General features: G+C 41.9%; 1 protein-coding gene across 1 annotated transcript in view; it reads left to right on the forward strand.

Moving 5' to 3' along the window:
* Positions 1-8,383: 8,383 nt before the first annotated feature.
* The window catches only part of TNR (tenascin R), a 663,536-nt gene continuing 649,285 nt past the window's right edge, over positions 8,384-22,634 (forward strand). Inside the window, exon 1 of the mRNA XM_082265604.1 lies at positions 8,384-8,433. The gene's annotated coding sequence lies outside the window, so the exon portion shown is untranslated. The remainder of the gene's footprint in view (positions 8,434-22,634) is intronic.

Here is a 22,634-nt window from a genome sequence, read left to right on the forward strand (position 1 = left end):
GTCAGTAGGGCAGAGATTGGTGTCAGTCAGTAGTGCAGTGGACATGTTAGTAGAGCAGTGGAGAAGTGGACGGTGTCAGAGTAGTGGACGGTGTCAGTAGAGCAGTGGATTGTGTCAGTCAGTAGAGCAGTGGGCGGTGTCAGTAGAGCAGTGGACGGTGTCAGTAGGGCAGTGGATGGTGTCAGTCAGAAGAGCAGTGGACAGTGTCAATAGAGCAGTGGACGGTGTCAGTAGAGCAGTGGACGGTGTCAGTAGAGCAGTGGACAGTGTTAGTAGGGCAGAGATTGGTGTCAGTAGGGCAGTGGATGGTGTCAGCAGCTCTGAGGACGAGGGGATTCCCCTCTAAATGCGTCAGCTCTTTTGGACTTTCATCTCACATTTGGGACTTATGTTCTCCAGGTGTCCGACCAGGTTGGGTGGAGCACCCCTTGGACTGTATTATGCTTGATTCATGTCATGGTTTGTGAGTATACATCTATATATATTTTCTAACAATAGATTGTTGCAAAGGTAATGCGCTAGGCTGGTGCACCCTCTGTTCCTTATCTTTTTAAAGATGGTGTCAGCAGTGCTTAGGGCTGGCAGGCAGCAGGGGGAATCTGCACTGCACAGGTCACTTAGGATGTGCCTGGGTACACCTTGCACACCCTGTGTCATAGTTGCCAACATTTGAAAAAAATTTCCAGGGACACTTTGCAGCACAGCTATTACTTACCACACCCACTTCCCTGAAGCTCCGCCCACTCTGCATAATTAATCTCCGCCTATTTATCAGATTATAGGGTCTACTTCATAAAGAGAGAATTACAGGAAATTGAAAAGGGAATTGAAAACTTGAGGCCAAAGTAGCAGAGTTGGAATAATTCTCCCATTCAGCTGCACTACTTCTGCCTAAAGTTTAAAATTCTCATCACAATTCCCTGCAATTCTAAAGTGTGAAATGTGCTCAGGTGTGACCATACAAAAAATGTAATATGGAAATATAAATAAAGTACAAAGTGTAAATAAGTACGATTATACTATCTGGTATTATTAGGTTTTATTGTACTTATTTACACCTAATACTTTATTTAGATTTACATATTCCATTTTTTGTATGGTCACACCTGAGCACATTTCACACTTTATTCACCTGTCTTTGAATTCAGCCCTCTGTAGGGTGATAATTTTCATTTACATAAAACAATGTGGCATCCTTTCCTTCCTAACACATTACCCAGTCCATACCAGTATAGATTCTAACACATTACCCAGTCCATATCAGTATAGATCCTAACACATTACTCAGTCCATACCAGTATTGATCCTAACACATTACCCAGTCCATACCAGTATAGATCCTAACACATTACTCATTCCATATCAGTATAGATCCTAAAACATTACTCAGTCCATACCAGTATAGATCCTAACACATTACCCAGTCCATACCAGTATAGATTCTAACACATTACCCAGTCCATACCAGTATAGATCCTAACACATTACCCAGTCCATACCAGTATAGATTCTAACACATTACCCAGTCCATACCAGTATAGATCCTAACACATTACCCAGTCCATACCAGTATAGATCCTAACACATTACCCAGTCCATACCAGTATAGATCCTAACACGTTACCCAGTCCATACCAGTATAGATCCTAACACATTACCCAGTCCATACCAGTATAGATCCTAACACATTACCCAGTCCATACCAGTATAGATCCCAACACATTACCCAGTCCATATCATCCTAACACATTACCCAGTCCATACAAGTATAGATCCTAACACATTACCTAGTTCACACCAGTACAGATCCTAACACATACCAAGTCCATACCAGTATAGATATCCAGCATGAGATTTTTCCCATTGAGGATTGAGGTCTGTTTTCATTTTTTTTTTAGCAAATATATATATATATATGCACACACATACACGGATATGTACACACATTTATCTAGAGCTAGAAAACTATATATATATATATATATATATATATATATATATATATATATATATATATATGTATCAATTAACAGGTGTATAAATTATATCTATAAAAAAACAATTCTAACAATTGATAGTAGTAATTAACCACTTAAGCCCCGGAGGATTTGGCTGCTAAACGACCAGAGGTTATTTTGCGATTCGGCACTGCGTGACTTTAACGGACAATTGCGCGGTCGTGCGACGCTGTACCTAAACGAATTTGGCGTCCTTTTTTTCCCACAAACAGAGCTTTCTTTTGGCGGTATTTGATCACCTGTGTGATTTTTTGATCACGCGCTATAAACAAAATAAGAGCGTAAATTTTGCAAAAATAGCAATATTTTTCCCTTTTTTTTATATGAAATTCCCCCAAAAAAAAATGTAAAAATCAAAATTTTTTAATATTTTCGGCCAATTTGTTTTATGCTACCTATGTTTGGTAAAAAAAATCGCAAAAAGCGTATTTTGATTGGTTTGCGCAAAAGTTATTGCGTTTACTAACAAAGGGAAAGATTTTTGTCATTTTTGTTGTTTTTTTTTTTAACGCGTAATGGCGGCGATCTGCGATTTTTTTTGTGGTACTGCGACATTGCGGCGGACAGATCGGACCCTTGACTGACATTTTTGACAATTTTGGGGTTACCAGTGACATTTCTACAGTAATTAGTGCTATATATATGCACTGTTACTGTAAAAATACACTGGTAGTGAAGGGGTTAACTTTATTTGAGAGGGAGGGGCTGTGTGTGTCCCTAGGGGCGTGATTCTAACTGTGATTGGCTGTGGCTTCAACTGTATGCAGAGTGATCAATGGATCTACATAGTAGATCCATGTGATCATCTCTCATACAGAGAGGAGAATGACAGGCAGCTTGTTTACACAAGCTGCCTGACTTTCTCCCTCTCCCCCGCCGATCGCAGAGTGGCCGGCGGCGATCGGGTCCGCCGGTCACACGCGCGGGGGGGTCCGTGACCACGCGGGAGCGGGAGCGCGCCTCCGGCGGCGCGCGCTCGCTCCCTAAACCCTCACAGGCGAGCGACGTAGACCTACGTCACTTTGCCTGTGAGGGGCTGACCGCCGCCGTAGATAGTCGTGCGGCGGTCGGCAAGTGGTTAATGGAGTGTGAGGCCTTCAGCTTTTCGGAAGGTGCTCTGCCTCCCCCTGCTGGCGGATTTTGGAAAGTGCACCATGCTGACACCCTGCCTTCGGTGACACGTTAAATTTGCGACAGGCGGGAAGAGTGAGTGGGCACAGAGAGAGAGACAACCTGCTGCCAGAACTACAACTCCTAGCTGGGGTGAGAGCGACATTGTGTGGCACAAAATTAAAAATGATTTACAATGTCCCTGATTAACAGGGACACTGTAAAATACCCGGGACAGGCTCCTATTTGCCGGGATTGTCCCGGGAAAAACGGGACAGTTGGCAGGTATGCCTGTGTGCACATCTATGCTGTGGAGGGCTACTACCTGCTAAAGTGGTGCATGATCTACAGCACAGAGGGACATACCTTGAGCGGCAGTTTACATGTTCAGACTATTATAGAGAGCCTAAAACCTGTGGGGGCTCAGGTATGCAGGCAGTTTCTGGGGTCGTGCTCTGGTCCTTTCCCTTCTATTCGTATTAGACACTGCATGTAATGAGCACTAAGCAGCCTCACTGGCCAGCACTCCAAAAATATTCTAGGCCAGACTTCATAATATAAGCAGGGACTATTTCTAGCAGTTTAAGCACGTATTCACAGAGACATCCCACCACAATGCATGCAAACACTTTGTACGCATCCAAAAAAATACATAAATAAAATGCAGGAAAAAACTGATATCTAAAGCCCTTCAACCACAATCTATCCAGTTTTAAAGGCTCAATATACCCCTGGGTCATAAAAGGGGTTAAAAATACTTGGCTTGTGTTGTGAGATCTAAGATGGCCTCCCAGAGGGAATATGTATAAAGAGGTCTGCTCCCCTGGGCATTTGTTTATTATTTGGAATTATTCATCAATGTTAACGTATTCTACATGTAACTCTACCTTTCTGCAGTTATTAATATAAAATGATGTGCAGCAGCTTGCATTAGGTGGCTTCATATCCAGGTGCATTCAGACTAATATCTTCCATCATGGAAAACAGCTTTGGGACAGGACTTAATTTCAAGTATAAATAGCTGGAATAATGTATGCCGTATTGATTCTACTTAAAGGGCCTCACATATACCATCCTGGGCGAATTACATTTGCTTTCTTTACAGCTGAACTCCAAATAGATGGGAAAAAAAACAATACAATAAACAAAAAGGCACTGATTTACCTGCCAAATGATTTTTATTTACATTCATCCTCCCCTGAGATATGCACTGCTCTGCCATATAGTACAGCAGGCTGGTGACCTGCCTTGTCTATTTATAGTCAAGTACAAATGACAGCTCACCTCCAACCTATGGCTGGGTAGTGAATGAGCAGCAATCAATACCTTTGTCTCTCTGCCTTGCCCTCCTGTCATCATATTACTCATCAGCACATCTGATTGGCTCCTAGTTTTGGCCCTCCCTCTATCAGTTTAAATGCTGCTATAAAGGACATAGGTAGCATCTAATACTAAGTGAAATGTGGGTACTTACACTAGCAGCACTTACAAATAAACTTAATGGAGAATTCCATTTTTATTAAAATAATAGAACATATAGTAAACAATTGCCACACAAGCCATTATGTAATTTAATGTCATTAAGCACTTTACCACCGGAGGATTTTGCTGTCTTACGTCCGGGCCACTTTTTGCGATTCGGCGCTGTGCGACTTTAACAGACAATTGCGCGGTCGTGCGACGCCGTACCCAAACGAAATTTACGTCCTTTTTTTCCCACAAACAGAGCTTTCTTTTGGTATTTGATCACCTGTGCGATTTTTACTTTTTGCGCTATAAACAAAAAAAGAGCGTTTATTTTGAAAAAATAACAATATTTTTCACATTTTTTTATATGAAATACCCCCAAAAAAATTTAAAAATCTAAATTTTTTTTTCTAATTTTTGGCCAATTTGTTTTCTGCTACCTATGTTTGGTAAAAAAAATCGAAATAAGCGTATTTTGATTGGTTTGTACAAAAGTTATTGCATTTACTAACTAAGGGAAAGATTTCTGTCATTTTTGGTGTTTTTTTTTTTTTAACGAGTAATGGCGCGATCTGCGATTTTTTTGCGGGACTGCGACATTGGGGCGGACAGATCGTACCCTTGACTGACATTTTTGACACTTTTGGGGGTACCAGTGACATTACTACAGTAATCAGTGCTATAAATATGCACTGTTACTGTACAAATGACACTGGCAGGGAAGGGGTTAATTTTTATTGGTGATCAAGGGGTTAATGTATGCCTGGTGCTTACTGACATGTGTGGGGGGAGGGGACTATGTGACACAAGGACAGATCGCAGGTTCAGCTATGCTGAACCCTGCAATCTGACCCTGCCTGTCACTTAGGAGATCTGCCCGCTTTGTTTACACAAGCGGGTGGATCTCCACACTCGATTCCCCGACGATCGGGGAAGAACAGCGGCAATCGCCACCACTCCTCCCCTGGCCCGACTCCCGCTGTGACTGAATACAGCGGGAGCGAGCCTCGGGCGGCGCGCACGAGCCTCCGAGAGAGGGGAATGTCTGGCGACGTAGGTCTACGTCGCCAGACGTTATCGAGCCACTTTGCCGCAGTAGAGCTCTAGTGAGCAGTGGCACAGTGGTTAAACAATATCTTTCGGTTTTTACCACTTCAATTTTAGCCAGCTAATTTTAATAGGCTATTCAGTCTCAGGGAGTGTAAGAGGACATGGAGACACACAATGATATTGGAGGAAAAGCGGTTTAAACTTAAGCTGAGCAGGGGGTTTTTCACTATCAGGGCGATAGGGATGTGGAACTCTCTTCCACAATTGGTGGTGTCAGCAGGAAGTATTAATATTTTCAAAATACTCTTGGACGTGCATCTTAAAGAACAAAACATACAGGGATATGGGAAATGATTATAGACACTGACACACACACACCTACACAGGTGGAACTGGATGGACTATTATTGTCTTTATTCAACCTCACCTACTATGTAACTGCTGTGCTATTTTAACTGGCATTTGCGCGATCATGCGACACTGTACTCAAATAAAATGTATGTAATTTTTTTTTCACTAAAACAGAGCTCTCTTTTGGTGGGATTTGGTCACCGCTGGATTTTTTTTTTTATTATACAATTTAAAAAAAAGACTAAAAATTTTGAAAAAAAAATATATATATTTTTTACTTTCTTCTATAAAACCTATGAAATAAAAAAAAACTTTAAAACATTTAAATTTCTTCATAAATGTTGGCCAAAATGTATTGTGCTACATGTCTTTGGTAAAAAAATAAAATATCCCAATAAGTGTGTATTGATTGGTTTACCTGTAAGTTATAGCATCTGCAAATAATGGGATTTTTTTTATACTAGTAATAGTGGAGATCGGTGACTTATCATCGGACTATGTTGCTGTGAGCAATGTGATACTAACTGGTGCTGGGGGAGAATGAATGACTAACATCACCAGTGACACCAATACAGTGATCAGTGCTAATAATACACTGTCACTGTACTAATGACACTAGCTGGGAAAGGGTTAACATTTAGGGGAAATCAAGGATTTACCGGTGTGCCCAACAAGGTTTGCTATGTGCTGTTTTTACTGAGCAATGTGTCGATTTTTACTCCCTGTTTAGCAGGGGGAAAAAAAAGGCACATCATCACGCATATGCACATGATCATTGCGCATGTGTGCATCATCGTCACGCATGTGCGCACCCCCTACCGGAGTGCTCAATCAAGTACAAGACCAGGGCAGCCCAAGTGACCCAGCGTAGCAGGACCATTCTGTCACAGTAAATCTACAGTAGGCGGTCCACAAGTGGCTAATCTGAAATGTCAGTAATTTTGTAAAGTTCTAAAAAGAGTCAACGCCATATGGCAACCTCTAAGTTTTCTGTACACCCCCAAAAATTTAATTTCCTGCTTGTGTGATTGGTTCACGCCTCCTGAGTCATATCTGATACGAGTCAGATTTTAGGCATCTTCTGCAATAGGAATTCCATTTTTGTTGAGATAGTCCCTTAGGGTTAAACACTTCCAAAGAGATGCCAACGATGTAACTTCATTAGAACACCGAGAGTGAACCAGGTGATTATATTAAAACAAGGGAAGGGACATGGTGAAACAATTTTTTCTTCAGAACAAAACAGCTACAAAGTTTGTAAAAGCAGGCGTAAACCCCGATTGGTCGCTTCTAATAAAGCTTACCTGTAAGTACAAGGAATATCTCCTAAACTTGCAAGTTCTGCAGCTGCTGACATCACTGGCACATGTGCACTGCGCTCTGAATTGAGGGCACACTGAATGTGTCTGTGCCGCGATCGTGACTCCTGTGCGCAAGCGTGGGAGCGATGTCATCACAGCTCAGCCATTCAAATGGCCGCAGCCCATGAAAATGGAAGCCCTGGCAGCGGTGACAGCGTGCCCCTGGAGAGATCCGTTTTACAGGTAAGTATGTCATAATATGCTAGTATGCACAAAGTATGCGGGGCTGGTACCTTTTTTCATTTGTGTGACTTCACTACCGCTTCAAAATCTCAGCAATGTACATTGATCACTCAGAGTGGAGTTATATATATATATATATATATATATATATATATATATATATATATATATATTCGTGCATTAATTTGTGTGTTTTTTTGTTTTTCTTTTAATATACAGTATGTGCTGAGTTGTGCTTTGAAGGCATGTTTTCATTTGTTCAGTGACAATGAGTTAAATGAGCCAATCTATGACTTGTTTTTTTACATCTTCCAATTGCTGCAAAATGACAACTGGGATAAAGCACACACATTTTATAGAACTTCATCTGCACAGCCATAATACTTGTTGATTCCATTCTGTAAAACACACAAATGCAGTAACTGAGTTTCTGCATATAAAACAGCTGTTTGCTCGTGATTTGTAATCAGTGTTAAAAAAAAAAAAAAAAGTTTGGGTATTTTCATGCCTGCTTTTTCTGTTTTACTTATTTTTATTTTACTTTTCTAATCCCTCATACACAATTGTCCTTATGCACACAATTTCCAAACAAAAGAACAACTTCTGCCTTTGATATGCCCTCATTCTCACACCCAAGGAACCTAACAACACAATTATGATATGGCTACAGAGTTCGGTCCTTGACCACTCTGGGTATCATGAATTGGTGTGTAGAGTATTATATTATAACCTTGTATTGGTAGTTGCTAATGTATGCTTTTATATATGAAGTATTACAAATTTATGTTTGAATTATAGATATGCCCTGCCTCCCTCTCTCCTGAAGAAGCGGTCTACTACTGTGAAACGTGTTGCAAAACAGAAGGTCGTTCCTTGTGATACCCTGCTTTCCGGTATGTGAAGTGGTTATATAATTTTTTGTATGGGTCACCTTGTAGCTTGGGTAGCAAAGAGCTTTGAGTCTCAGAGGGAACCAAAAATATTGTCAAGTGAGACAGGAAGTTTTTTTTTTAATCAATCCTATTGTTTTTATGACATTTATTCAATAAACAAAATTATTGTTTTTATACAAAGTTGCGTAGATCCTTGAAGCACCACAAAGTCTGTTTGGCTAAATATACATATTTTTTTTAGAACGTTTTAGAGCCCCCTTTTTACTTCCGTGTCGTAGTAATAGGCGTCATTGCGTTGGCATTCATTTTAAATTGCACCAAAATGCACTCAGGCACCACACCCGCAGTGTTTAGTGCATGCAAATGCACAGTAGTGTGTCAAGGAGCGCTGGAAAAAGAAGCCAGTTATGATTCTTAGCATGTTAGGGCGCATCAGCAGTATATATATATATATATATATATATATATATATTCAGGCTGCTGCCTTAAAGTGGTTGTAAACCCTTACATATACCCAGGGAAGTGTCTGGCCTCAGGTGATACACAGAGATGAAAAGACACATACGTTGTACCTTTTTATCTGCAGCATTCTCTCCTTTATATCAGCTGGAAGTGCAGAATTTATAAAGCTTGTCTGAGGTTGCAGAAAAAAGGGGGTGGAGAGCTGAAATCACTATCTGCTGAGCTCAGTGAGGAGGGCTCTGAGAGCTGATTGGAGGGAAGGGGCACATCCCCCTTCACACAGCAAACAAGAAAATAGCTGAGGCTGTTAATCAACTGGGGGGGAGCCTCCCCGGACACCATTTTTCTCTTGGTGTCAGGAAAGCTTGTCAGAAATGAGTCATGCTGATAGCAGAGAAAAGAGGCAGCAGTACTATAATGCAGTGGTCCTCAACCCTGGTCCTCAGGGCCCACTAACAGGCCAGGTTTGCAAGATGACTGAAATACATCCCAGATGATATAATTTGCTTCTCAGTGATTGCAGTACTCTAGTCTGCATCTCCCCAAGGTAATACTTAAAATCTGGCCTGTTAGTGGGCCCTGAGGACCGGAGTTGAGGACCACTGCTATAATGTACTCAATGTGTGTTGAGTACATACAATAGAGGGATACGCTTTGTTCATATTTCACGTCTGAGGTTTACAACCATTTTAACACAGCGCACATTAATGCACTACAGAGATGTACATGGACCTTCAAGGTCAGATAAAGTCAAGCAGCAAGAATTTTTAGAAATATGTCAGAAATTGCAGCCTATACAATTTTCTCAGTACGACTTTGCTTTAAATAAATATTTAGCTGAGCAGTTGGGTTGTCAACAAAACACATATTCATGGATATAACGAATTCTTACATGAGAAGTGAGGAGGTGTAGAAACCAGTGTGGGTACGACTATATGTGAAAATTCCTAATGCTGTTATGCACACGTTTCATGTGTGTGTTTTTATGTTTTAACAAAAGCAAAGTTTCACCAATAGAGGCTTTCTTTTCTCTCCTGTTCATAATATTTATCTCAAGTGGGAAATACTTAAGTGGAAATATGAGAAGAAGACCTTTGGAATTATTGGAAATCCCACATATAATAAGGATTTTTTTAGCTTTCTCTGCATGTGAAGGTCAAACCACTTGGTGAGCTAATATCCATGTTTGGGTAGAATCATATAGTGTGTTTTTGGAAGATACATGTATATGTATAGAGATTTGGAAGTTTTGATTTTGGTTTTGGGACTGTTACTGATTTTTGCACCATTTTAGCACTAATAATTCATTTTGAAAACACTGTCCATCATATGTAAATGTTTTATGTGTATGTATAATTATTAAAGTAAAAAGGTAAAAAAACTGGAAAATCCAGTATAAGATAAAATACACTTTTCTTATACATACATTAACCAATAAGTGTACTAGAAACAGAATTATAATTTTCAAACAGTTGCATAATAGGGCTGTAACGCTCCTGCGTTTTTATATGGTGTGGATTTTCAGCTGCAGAAATAGTTCCACGTCAGCAGTCATGTAAGAGATATGCTGAGATACCATTCCCAACCTCAATGACTCATCATGTGTGGAAGGTCTTATTTCAGCCAGTAAATACACACAATTAGCAAGCTGGTTCTTAGAGTGACTTTATGCACGTGGTAACACAACGATGAAGGTTGAGGGATAGGTTGAGTGGAGGTGGTAGGTGATAGACACTTGAAGGTGAGACAGTAGCAGATGGATGCAGGAAGGTTTAGCAATGTTGTATGATAGCAGATGATAGAATAGCAGGTGGACATACAAAAGAGATCAACCCAGTGCAGAAAAGTAGCAGTAGTCTCAAGAGCTAGCAATCTAGTTTATGCAGATGTGATAAACAGTCTCTACTATGCAGAGCTAGATAGTGTAAGCTTAGTATAAGTTTATAGAGAATTCCCCTGCGGGGTACTTAGCACTATTAGCGATACAGCCGAAGGGTGGTTCAGGAGAGGCGGATGATCCAGTAGCGGGATACAGGGATCAGCGCAGCGAGGTTCCGTCAGCGAAGTAAGCTTGCAAGCATGGAAGCTTCAAGCAAGGTTAGCATCCAGATAAGGGTGTTTGAACGAACACATGTGAGTGAGAACCGACGCCTTAAATAGCCATCTAGTCCGGCGCTGAGTGATGACAGCTCCAGTCTTAAAGGTGTATGCGCACCTTTCCAAAAGTAAATGGTAGGGCGCATACACTTGTGGAAAGTGTAATTTAGGGTACCAAAGGTACCGGAACATTACAATACCCCCCCCCCCCCCTTAAGGCCTGCTCCTGAAGGCCTCTGGAGCTGGTTTGTCTGGGTATCTCGCATGAAAATTGCGGATTAATCTAGGGGCATGTATGTCAGAGGTGTTTAGCCAGGTGTCGTCTTGGGGCCCATAGTTCTTCCATCTAACCAAGTACTGAAGTCTTCTTCTGTAGATACGAGAATCCAGAATCTCTTTTATCTCGTATTCTTCTCCACCTTCAACTTGTACAGGAGGGGGAGGTGGAATATTAGGCCTTATTCCTTGGTCCGGAACATGGGGTTTTAGTAGCGACACATGGAAAATGGGATGGATTTTTAGGTCCATTGGCAATGTAAGCTGCACTGCAGCTTTTCCAATAAGTTTCTTGATTGGGAAAGGTCCCAAGAACAGAGGTCCAAGCTTTTTGCTAGGGATCTTCAGTCTCAAGTTTTTTGTTGAGAGCCAAACGAGGTCCCCGATAGTATACTGTGGAGAAGGTCTTCTACGAAGATCATAGTACTTCTTTTGTTGACTGTGAGCGTGTGCAATGGTAGTATTTAGTAAACCCAGAGAATCCTTTATTTGGGAAAGATAGTCTGAGGCTACTGGGTTATTTGAAGGAAGGATGCGTGGAGGGAGAATAGAGGGATGGAACCCATAGTTCAAGTAGAACGGACTCTGCTTGGTTGTACTGTGAGTTGCGTTGTTGTAGGCAAATTCTGCCAGGGGGAGAAGATCCAACCAATCATCCTGTTGGTAAGAAGTGTAACAACGTAAATACTGCTCGATGCATTGGTTGACTCTTTCAGTCTGTCCGTTGGTCTGCGGATGGTAAGGAGAAGTGAGATTCCACTCAATCCGTAGTATGTGACATAGTTCTTGCCAGAATTTAGAAATAAATTGGGATCCACGGTCAGACAAAAGAGTTTTTGGGATACCATGTAATCTGAAGACATGTTTCATCAGGAGTTCTGCCGTTTGTTTGGACGAAGGTAGTCTGCGAATAGCAATGAAATGTGCCATCTTTGTCAGATGGTCCACTGACACCAAGATGGTATTAAATCCTTTGGAAGGAGGCAATTCTACGATGAAGTCCAATGACAGAACCTCCCATGGAGTTTGGGGTATTGGTAGACTGCATAGTAGACCGGATGGTCTCGTAGTGTCAATTTTGGACCTGGCACAGACATTGCATGAAGAGACGAATTTTTGTATAGATGTTTTCATGTCAGGCCACCAGAATTGCCGAGAAATCAAATTGAAAGTCTTTGTCATACCCATATGTCCTGCCATAGGCACATCATGCGATAATTCCAAGATCTTGGTGCGTAGGGTAGGTGGTATGTAAAGTTTGTCGTTGTAGTAGAGGAAGCCTTCTGCATCGGTAGTTAGTTGTGGTGGGGGTGAATCCAACCTTATACCATGCAGAACCTCTTCCTTCAAGGAACGGACAACTCCAATAATGCGTTTGTGAGGTATTATAGGAACGGAAGGAATTTCAAAGTAGTTTTCTTCAGTTAGTCGTGATAGTGCATCCGCCTTTTTGTTCTTATCTGCAGGTGTGTAGGTCACTAGGAAGTTAAACCTTAGAAAGAATAGTGACCATCGTACCTGTCGATGCGAGAGAGTTTTGCTAGTCTGAAGATATTGGAGGTTTTTATGGTCCGTGTATATAATTATTGGTAATTGGGTGCCTTCGAGTAAATGTCGCCAATTCTCCAGAGCCAATTTTATAGCAAGCAGTTCCTTCTCACCCACGGGGTAATTTATCTCGGGACTGCTCAGGGATTTAGAAAAAAAGGCGACTGGATGAAGTGGTGAAGTGGGGGTAGGTCGTTGGGAGAGTATTGCTCCTACTGCCAGGTTTGACGCATCTACCTCCAGAATGTATTGGAGGGATGGGTCTGGATGGCGTAATATGGGAGCGGAAGTAAACCTTGTCTTTAAAAAGTGGAAAGCCTTATTTGCTTCTTCTGACCATTTAAATGGTATTTTTATGCTAGTGAGCTGTGTGAGGGGTCTCACAATAGCAGAAAAGTTTTTTATGAACTTCCTGTAGAAATTTGAAAATCCCAGGAATCGCTGTAGCGCCTTGCGTGTAGTTGGTGTAGGCCAATCCTGAATGCAGGATATTTTACTCATGTCACTCTCGATTCCTGTTTTGGATATGATGTAGCCTAGAAAGAGTACCTCATCTTTATGGAACAAGCATTTCTTCAGCTTCACATAAAGATTATGTGCAAGCAATCTCGATAATACAAGTCTTACATGTCTTATGTGTTCAGACAGGGTCCGTGAATATATAAGTAGATCGTCCAGATATACCACAACACAGACATCTAGTAAGTCTTTAAAAATATCGTTTATAAATCGTTGGAAAACTGCAGGGGCATTGCATAGGCCGAATGGCATCACAAGATATTCGAACAATCGGTATCTAGTTCTGAACGCAGTCTTCCACTCGTGTCCATCACGGATTCGAATGAGATTGTATGCTCCTTTCAGGTCTAATTTTGAAAAATAGGTAGCTCCACGCACCTGCTCAATGAGCTCAGGGATAAGTGGTAGAGGATAGCGATCTTTTATTGTGATAGCATTCAATTTCCTGTAGTCGATGATAGGTCTGAGACTTGAATCTTTATTGCGAACAAAAAAGAGTCCTGCTGCTGTGGAAGAAGTGGAAGGTCTAATAAAACCTTTTTCCAAGTTCTCATCCAAATAGGTTTTGAGATGGGCAAGTTCATCCTGTGAAAGAGGATAAACATGACCGAACGGCAATTTGCTATTTGGGAGTAGATCAATGCTACAATCATAGTCTCGATGAGGAGGTAATGCTTGAGCATTTTTCTCAAGAAAAACCTCAGAAAGATCCTGATAACATAGTGGTGCAATCTCATCTGTCACCACAGACAGAATCTTCCCGGAAAACGGGAGGTTACACGTTTCCTCGCAATAACAAGAAGGGAAGGTCAAGGACCGTTTCTTCCAATCTATGGTTGGTTGGTGTGTGTGCAACCAGGGAAGTCCCAACACAATGGGAAAGTGGGGTGATGGTATTAAATCGAAGGTAGAAGTCTCCCTATGAGACTCATTAATAGTGACTAGAAGTGCTTGTGTCTGATCGGTGATCGGACCAGAGGATAACGGAACACCGGTAATAAGACTTACTGAGACAGGTTTGAGTTTAGAAATAATAGGAATTTTATTTAAAGCAGCAAAACATATATCCATATAATTTCCACAAGATCCTGTGTCAATCATGGCCTTAGTAGTAATCCTGTTCTGGTCCCACTGTAATGTAAAAAAAACAGAAATGTAGGGGTTAGTGAATGAAGTTGTCAATCCTCCTAGAGAGACATGTGAACACTCACCCTTCTTTTTGTTGACTAGGGGACAGACGTTTATCTTGTGATCCGGGGATGCACAGTACAAGCAGAGATTTTCATTTCGTCTTTTGGCTTTTTCCATAGTTGATAGCGGTGGGCGTATGGTTCCTACCTCCATAGGAACGGCCAGACTCCGAGAGGAAACGGATAATGGCATTCCCATCTTTTCAGCCTTTCTTTCTCGTAGTCTTCTATCTATGGTAATACTGAGTTGTATTAATGCATCCAGGGTTTTTGGCAGATCCGCTCCGGCGAGCTCGTCCTTAACGGCTTCTGATAGGCCAAGCCTAAATTGGGTTTTCAGAGATGCATCATTCCATTCTGAATCAAGGGTCCATCTCTTGAACTCTGCGACAAAGTCTTCCACAGGCCTCCCTCCTTGTTTCAAGGATCTTAACTGAAGATCAGCAGTACTCTGCCTATTGGGGTCATCATATAGGCTAGTGAGCTCTGCCAGGAACAAGGCATAGGAGTTGAGAAGCTGGTCATTTTTCTCAAAAAGAGAATCTGCCCAGGCTCGAGGATCGCTTGATAGGTAAGAAATAATAGTACAAACCTTAATGTGATCAGTAAGGTAGGTACGAGGTTTTAGCAAAAAAAGTAACTCACATGCGTTTTTAAATTCGCGAATTTTTTTGCGATCGCCTGTAAATACCAAAGGGGGATTTATCTTGGGTTCAGGGGACTGAGCAGAGGTAAGTTGTGTCAGTCTAATTACCTGCTGCGACAGAGCCTGATTGTCTTCTTTTAATTCAGCAAGTGCGTGTAATAACGCAGATACTTGCTGTTTTAATTGTGTCACCTGAGTGGTTATTTCTGGAACTATTTCTGCTGAATCCATTTTTGGGTTCGTTCAATCTGTAACGCTCCTGCGTTTTTATATGGTGTGGATTTTCAGCTGCAGAAATAGTTCCACGTCAGTAGTCATGTAAGAGATATGCTGAGATACCATTCCCAACCTCAATGACTCATCATGTGTGGAAGGTCTTATTTCAGCCAGTAAATACACACAATTAGCAAGCTGGTTCTTAGAGTGACTTTATGCATGTGGTAACACAATGATGAAGGTTGAGGGATAGGTTGAGTGGAGGTGGTAGGTGATAGACACTTGAAGGTGAGACAGTAGCAGATGGATGCAGGAAGGTTTAGCAATGTTGTATGATAGCAGATGATAGAATAGCAGGTGGACATACAAAAGAGATCAACCCAGTGCAGAAAAGTAGCAGTAGTCTCAAGAGCTAGCAATCTAGTTTATGCAGATGTGATAAACAGTCTCTACTATGCAGAGCTAGATAGTGTAAGCTTAGTATAAGTTTATAGAGAATTCCCCTGCGGGGTACTTAGCACTATTAGCGATACAGCCGAAGGGTGGTTCAGGAGAGGCGGATGATCCAGTAGCGGGATACAGGGATCAGCGCAGCGAGGTTCCGTCAGCGAAGTAAGCTTGCAAGCTTGGAAGCTTCAAGCAAGGTTAGCATCCAGATAAGGGTGTTTGAACGAACACATGTGAGTGAGAACCGACGCCTTAAATAGCCATCTAGTCCGGCGCTGAGTGATGACAGCTCCAGTCTTAAAGGTGTATGCGCACCTTTCCAAAAGTAAATGGTAGGGCGCATACACGTGTGGAAAGTGTAATTTAGGGTACCAAAGGTACCGGAACATTACAAGGGCTCAGTCACAGGAATGTGTTAAATGCAGCAATTAGATGCATAAAGTTTTGTACAAATCTAAATGTAGCACTATAAGAATCACTGGGGGTCACACACACAGCTGTGTCTATAAATGAAAATGTGGAAAAAGGAAATAAAAGGGCATTGCTGAGTCCAGGGATGTACACATCTAAAGATTTTACAACTGTTACATTTTACAAGTGTATGAATGTAAAAGTGGGCCTGCATTCTATACAGAAAATACACATATGCCATGTAAATGAGGATTTAAAGAAGAACTGGGTAGGAAGAAGGTGAATTGTAGCATTTTTAGAAGTCAGTATGGAAACCAGCATATTTCTATATTAATGTGATTTTCAATCAATAAACACATTAAAAAAAGAATGTATTTAAAATAACAATATTATTGTAGCACCCCCCTAGTTCAGAGTAGGCTGCTACATTTAGTTTAGCTCCTCTGTACTCAGTTGAGCAGGGATTGATTGCCTAGGGCTGTTCAGTGTTTCACAGGCTGCTGTTCTTCTTCTTCCTTGTCTTCTTGAAGTATAGTGGGAGTGAGAGCAGGACCTCCAGCCTGAATATTTATGGAACTACCACTCCCTAGAGAGGTGTGCCCAGAAGGTGGAGGGAGAGTTTATAAGTAACCTGAGACCTGGCAGTACCAGTGCAGTGTTCTTGAGTTCTGTCCTGCAGTAGGAGACCCCTGGGGCCGAGAAGACTAGAGGAACCCTCTTGAAAACATTGAGAACCCGGCTAGGTTGCCTACGGAAAAACCTTTGTCTAGAGCAAGGGTATTCAAACTATGGCCCTCCAGTTGTTCAGGAACTACAATTCCTATCATGCCTAGTCATGTCTGTGAATGTCAGAGTTTTACAATGCTTCATGGGATGTGTAGTTCCGCAACAGCTGGAGGACTGTAGTTTGAGGATCCCTGGACTAGAGTCTAGGTTGAGCCAGAAGGAAGTTAGTGGGAAGAAGTCCAACCATTCTGTGGCGAGTGAGTATTGCCCCCTCTCCTTTTTTTTTTTTTTTATAACAGAGAAGTGACAGTGTGTTGCTTTGATGAGTACAGGCCACTATCAGTGCAAGGAGTTCTGTGGGATATTTTTTTCTATTTATTTCTTTTTCAAGTTCAGTACAGCCAGGAGTTGTGCAAAACAGCCAGGAGAGTGTAGAGCAACCAGAGGTTTTGCAATACAGCCTGAACATTGTACATAGCAGCAGCTAGTAGTCAAGTTGTCCTCAAGTTGTACAGTCCTACAGTTCTGGGGTATCCTATAATCCCCATCCCTTTCCAAGTTACTGATCTTTTGAGCCAGAGGAATAATGCAGAAAATTCTGTTTTCCTGGCTGTGTGTGCTCTGAGAGGGGGAAATGGGACCAAACTACCAGTTGCTCCTGTGAGGGTAGCGCCACGTTAATAATACAAATTTCATCTTGTGGCTGTTCAATTTTTTGACTGTATTTCCAGGAATAGATCTGCAGTATTTAAGACTAGTTATTGATATCACAGTCAGTTGGCAATTATGAGTGAGCGCAACAAATCTATGAAAAATCAGCAGGTTTTTTTGCTTAGATTCAATTTCCTTTTTTGGTCATCCACCTGCATTCACTGGAATCCAGCACAGCAGGTCTTGATCAATAGTAAATATCTGAAAAGTCTTAGAAATGTACTATATAAAGTAACATGTGGGGCCAGCAATTGTTTAGAACGGGTTCTCACCTTTGCAGTAATTTGAGTTATTGAAATCCAACCCATGAAGCACAACGTGTTGCACCACATCAAACCTGTGTTTAACACACCGTACTGTACATATGTGAATCATCTATGCATTATGGTACACTGTGGGGGGAAAATAAAATGTACAGGTCCGTTAAAGGGTCTACCATGGTGCGTTGGCAGCCCATTAGAAATGCTGGTCATTTTCCATAATATAACAATACCCCATAGACTTTACATCCTAATCAGATACATGTTCTCAAATCAATCCTCCCATTCTTCCAGAGTTCAGATCATTACACAGCATTCATTTTCCTTTAGTAGTAGAGGCTTTTCCACGCTTAATTTCTTGCATCTCTAAATGTTATGAAAAGACTTAATCCAATGTCAGTCTTTGTTCAGTTAGACTTGCATTCTTCTTAATCACAAAAACAAATGATGCAAATGCAATTGGCTCATATTGTTCTCTGTGTGTAGAGATTGCATTGCCATTGCTGAGTTTGTAGCTTGCAGCTATAGCCCCTGATATATGGAATACTGCTAAATATTCTGTTTACTTCAGGGGAGATATCGTCACTGGCACAGAAATAGAGAGGTAGTCTCCCAATGAGGGTTGTCACCCTAGACAGGAAGTATGGGAGTACTACAGAACACATCCGCCCTTTCCTCATCCCTATAATATTGGGTAGGGGGCTCTTTTGTCCACAGAAGAGAACTCAAACCTGTCTAAAAACATTGCAGTCTGTACAGGACAGAATTAACAGGTACTTTCTGCTTTTAAAAACCATAAGGTATACAACGCAATCACGGATGAACTCAAACTCAGTAACCCTATACGGTCCTATAGCAAGGTGCTATACAAATAAAAATTCCACAATAATCCATTAAGTCCATAATAATAGTTTTGGCACAAAAAGCAACCACCAAGAGACAGGAACAATTCTCTGAAATGACAACAAGGGACAGGGAAGGGAGGGGGCGGGGGGTGCCACTAAATGCAGTAATAAAAACTGTGTTCAATTAGGCAGCTAAATGTGCACTCATATAAATCCACAAGAAGGAACGCCTGTAATGTAACAGCAGCAGTGTCTATGTATGGATTGTTCTCTCCATAGTTCAGGATGTCAACAACGGTGGTAGAACTGCATGGATGGCAGAGCCCAGGTGCCACTTGTCAGCTGTAGTGGAAGGACATCCGGAACCACCATGGAGCACAGAAGAGGAAGTGACATCACCCCTGGGACAATCCGTTGGCGTGATGTCCTGGGCGTGATGTCACTTCCTCATGCCCTTTCTGCAGTGGTTCCAGATGTCCTTCCACTACAGCTGACAAGTGGCACATGGGCTCTGCCATCCATGCAGTTCTACCACCACTGCTGACATCCTGGACTATCCATACATAGACACTGCTGCTGTTACATTACAGGCGTTCCTTCTTGTGGATTTATGTGAATGCACATTTAGCTCCCTGAATAAACACAGTTTTAATGCTGCACTTAGTGGACCCCCTCACCCCCCAATGTCCCTTATTTTTTATCAAACAGATATAACGACATAACATAACCAAGTGTTACTTTGAAATAGGGTGACCAGATTTTAAAACATGAAATCCGGGGGACGCCCTATTGATCACGCCCCAGGGGATGTGATAATAATGGCATGTGAACTGCACCACTCAAAATGTTGGGCGTTACCAAATTGTGCCAATGGTGGGAGTGGCTTGAAGGGGGTATGGTTAAAGAAAAGCAGAGCCTACCTTGCTCTGGGTCAAGAGTGCAGGCTAAGGTGTGCGCTGCAGGTCACCATCACAAGAAAAGGGCAAGGCGGCAAATAGTTCATATTCTTACCTCCTGCGACAAAGTCTACACAAGCCGAAAGGGGAGTAACATCCTGCATGTGATATCATAAATAACCATGGCCCTTCTTACAGGCCAGTCACAGGCATATTACTAAGATGGATTACCCTGGGTCAGAAAAGCCTTTATTAAACCTGGAAAAAAAATCAAAGACACAAAATTTTAACAGGGATGAAGTTATAGACATTTTTTTTCCCCAGGGATCTGTCCCTAGAAGAAGGTGACATAAGACCCTTTATTACTGACAGTATGGTGCATTCCATCACTGTACTCTTGTCATTACATGCATACAGTCTACATTTCCCTGTGGATCAAACATGGGGTGCGCCACATGGACAGTAAAGGTATGAGGTTACGGGATGTTTTGTATTGAGCCACCGAAACAGTAAGTAAACAGCATCTCCTATTCCAGGCTGCCTTTACAGGGAGTGCAGAATTATTAGGCAAATTAGTATTTTTGAGGATTAATTTTATTATTAAACAACAACCATGTTCTCAATAAACCCAAAAAACTCATTAATATCAAAGCTGACTATTTTTGGAAGTAGTTTTTAGTTTGTTTTTAGTTTTAGCTATTTTAGGGGGATATCTGTGTGTGCAGGTGACTATTACTGTGCATAATTATTAGGCAACTTAACAAAAATCAAAGATACAGTATACCCATTTCAATTATTTATTTTTACCAGTGAAACCAATATAACACCTCAACATTCACAAATATACATTTCTGACATTCAAAAACAAAACAAAAACAAATCAGTGACCAATATAGCCACCTTTCTTTGCAAGGACACTCAAAAGCCTGCCATCCATGGATTCTGTCAGTGTTTTGATCTGTTCACCATCAACATTGCCTGCAGCAGCAACCAAAGCCTCCCAGACACTGTTCAGAGAGGTGTACTGTTTTCCCTCCTTGTAAATCTCACATTTGATGATGGACCACAGGTTCTCAATGGGGTTCAGATCAGGTGAACAAGGAGGCCATGTCATTAGCTTTTCTTCTTTTATACCCTTTCTTGCCAGCCACGCTGTGGAGTACTTGGACGCGTGTGATGGAGCATTGTCCTGCATGAAAATCATGTTTTTCTTGAAGGATGCAGACTTCTTCCTGTACCACTGCTTGAAGAAGGTGTCTTCCAGAAACTGGCAGTAGGACTGGGAGTTGAGCTTGACTCCATCCTCAACCCGAAAAGGCCCCACAAACTCATCTTTGATGATACCAGCCCAAACCAGTACTCCACCTCCACCTTGCTGGCGTCTGAGTCGGACTGGAGCTCTCTGCCCTTTACTAATACAGTCACGGGCCCATCCATCTGGCCCATCAAGACTCACTCTCATTTCATCAGTCCATAAAACCTTTGAAAAATCAGTCTTGAGATATTTCTTGGCCCAGTCTTGACGTTTCAGCTTGTGTGTCTTGTTCAGTGGTGGTCGCCTTTCTTACCTTGGCCATGTCTCTGAGTATTGCACACCTTGTGCTTTTGGGCACTCCAGTGATGTTGCAGCTCTGAAATATGGCCAAACTGGTGGCAAGTGGCATCTTGGCAGCTGCACGCTTGACTTTTCTCAGTTCATGATCTGTTATTTTGCGCCTTGGTTTTTCCACATGCTTCTTGCGACCCTGTTGACTATTTTGAATGAAATGCTTGATTGTTCGATGATCACGCTTCAGAAGCTTTGCAATTTTAAGAGTGCTGCATCCCTCTGCAAGATATCTCACTATTTTTGACTTTTCTGAGCCTGTCAAGTCCTTCTTTTGACCCATTTTGCCCAAGGAAAGGAAGTTGCCTAATAATTATGCACACCTGATATAGGGTGTTGATGTCATTAGACCACACCCCTTCTCATTACAGAGATGCACATCACCTAATATGCTTAATTGGTAGTAGGCTTTCGAGCCTATACAGCTTGGAGTAAGACAACATGCATAAAGAGGATGATGTGGTCAAAATACTAATTTGCCTAATAATTCTGCACTCCCTGTAGTTTAAATTAAACCCCACAATTAATGATGTAAGGAGTAGAATGTTTCAGATGAATAGATTACTATGTTTCCTACTTGCCACCATCCCAGCATCAATAATTCACAACCAAGATCAAAAAGGGATCCAAGTACTCCAAAGCACTGCTCAAAGCTCCATCAAAGCCACCCAGTAATTCCAACTCTGTCAGGTGCTATCTTCCCAAGGGCCCATCCTGTCCAGTTGCAGACTCTAACAGGAAAGAAATGGAAGTGCACACTGAAAAGATGCCTGGTTCACAGAGTATCAGAAAGGATTCAGCTCTGCCTTCCCTCAAGCCATGCCCCACTAATGCATTTTACCCTCTCCTGGGGTTAGTCATAAACTGTAACTAATCCCATCTGTGGGTGAAGCGTGTTAGAGGGGCATGGCTTGGGAGGAGGCAGAGTTGAAGTCTTTCTGGTACTCTGGGTGGATTTCCAGTGAGCACTTCCATTTCTTCCCTGTTAGAGTCGGCAACTGGACAGGATGGGCCCGTTGGAAGCTAGCACCTGGCAGCAGGGCCGCTGTTAGAAATCATGGGGCCCCCTACAGCCTACCTGATGGGGCCCTGTTTGATCCCACCCTTGGCCTGCCCTCTGCCCCACCCCTAGCCCCGCCCTCTGCCCCACCACTGGTCCCTCCCTTGACTCCACCTGTTCAGTTTGTGTTTGCATGCACCATACAATGGACAAGGGTGGAATTGTGATGGCTCTATGGGTGACCATTTGTAAATCTGCTCTGGAAAAAAATAAAAAGATGCAGTGCTTTTCCATCGTTTTTTCTATCCTGAACGGACATAGCGCTAGGTGTAAACCTAAATAGTG

The sequence above is a fragment of the Pelophylax lessonae genome (assembly GCF_965119305.1).
Source record: "Pelophylax lessonae genome assembly, chromosome: 8".
Lineage (NCBI taxonomy): Eukaryota > Metazoa > Chordata > Amphibia > Anura > Ranidae > Pelophylax > Pelophylax lessonae.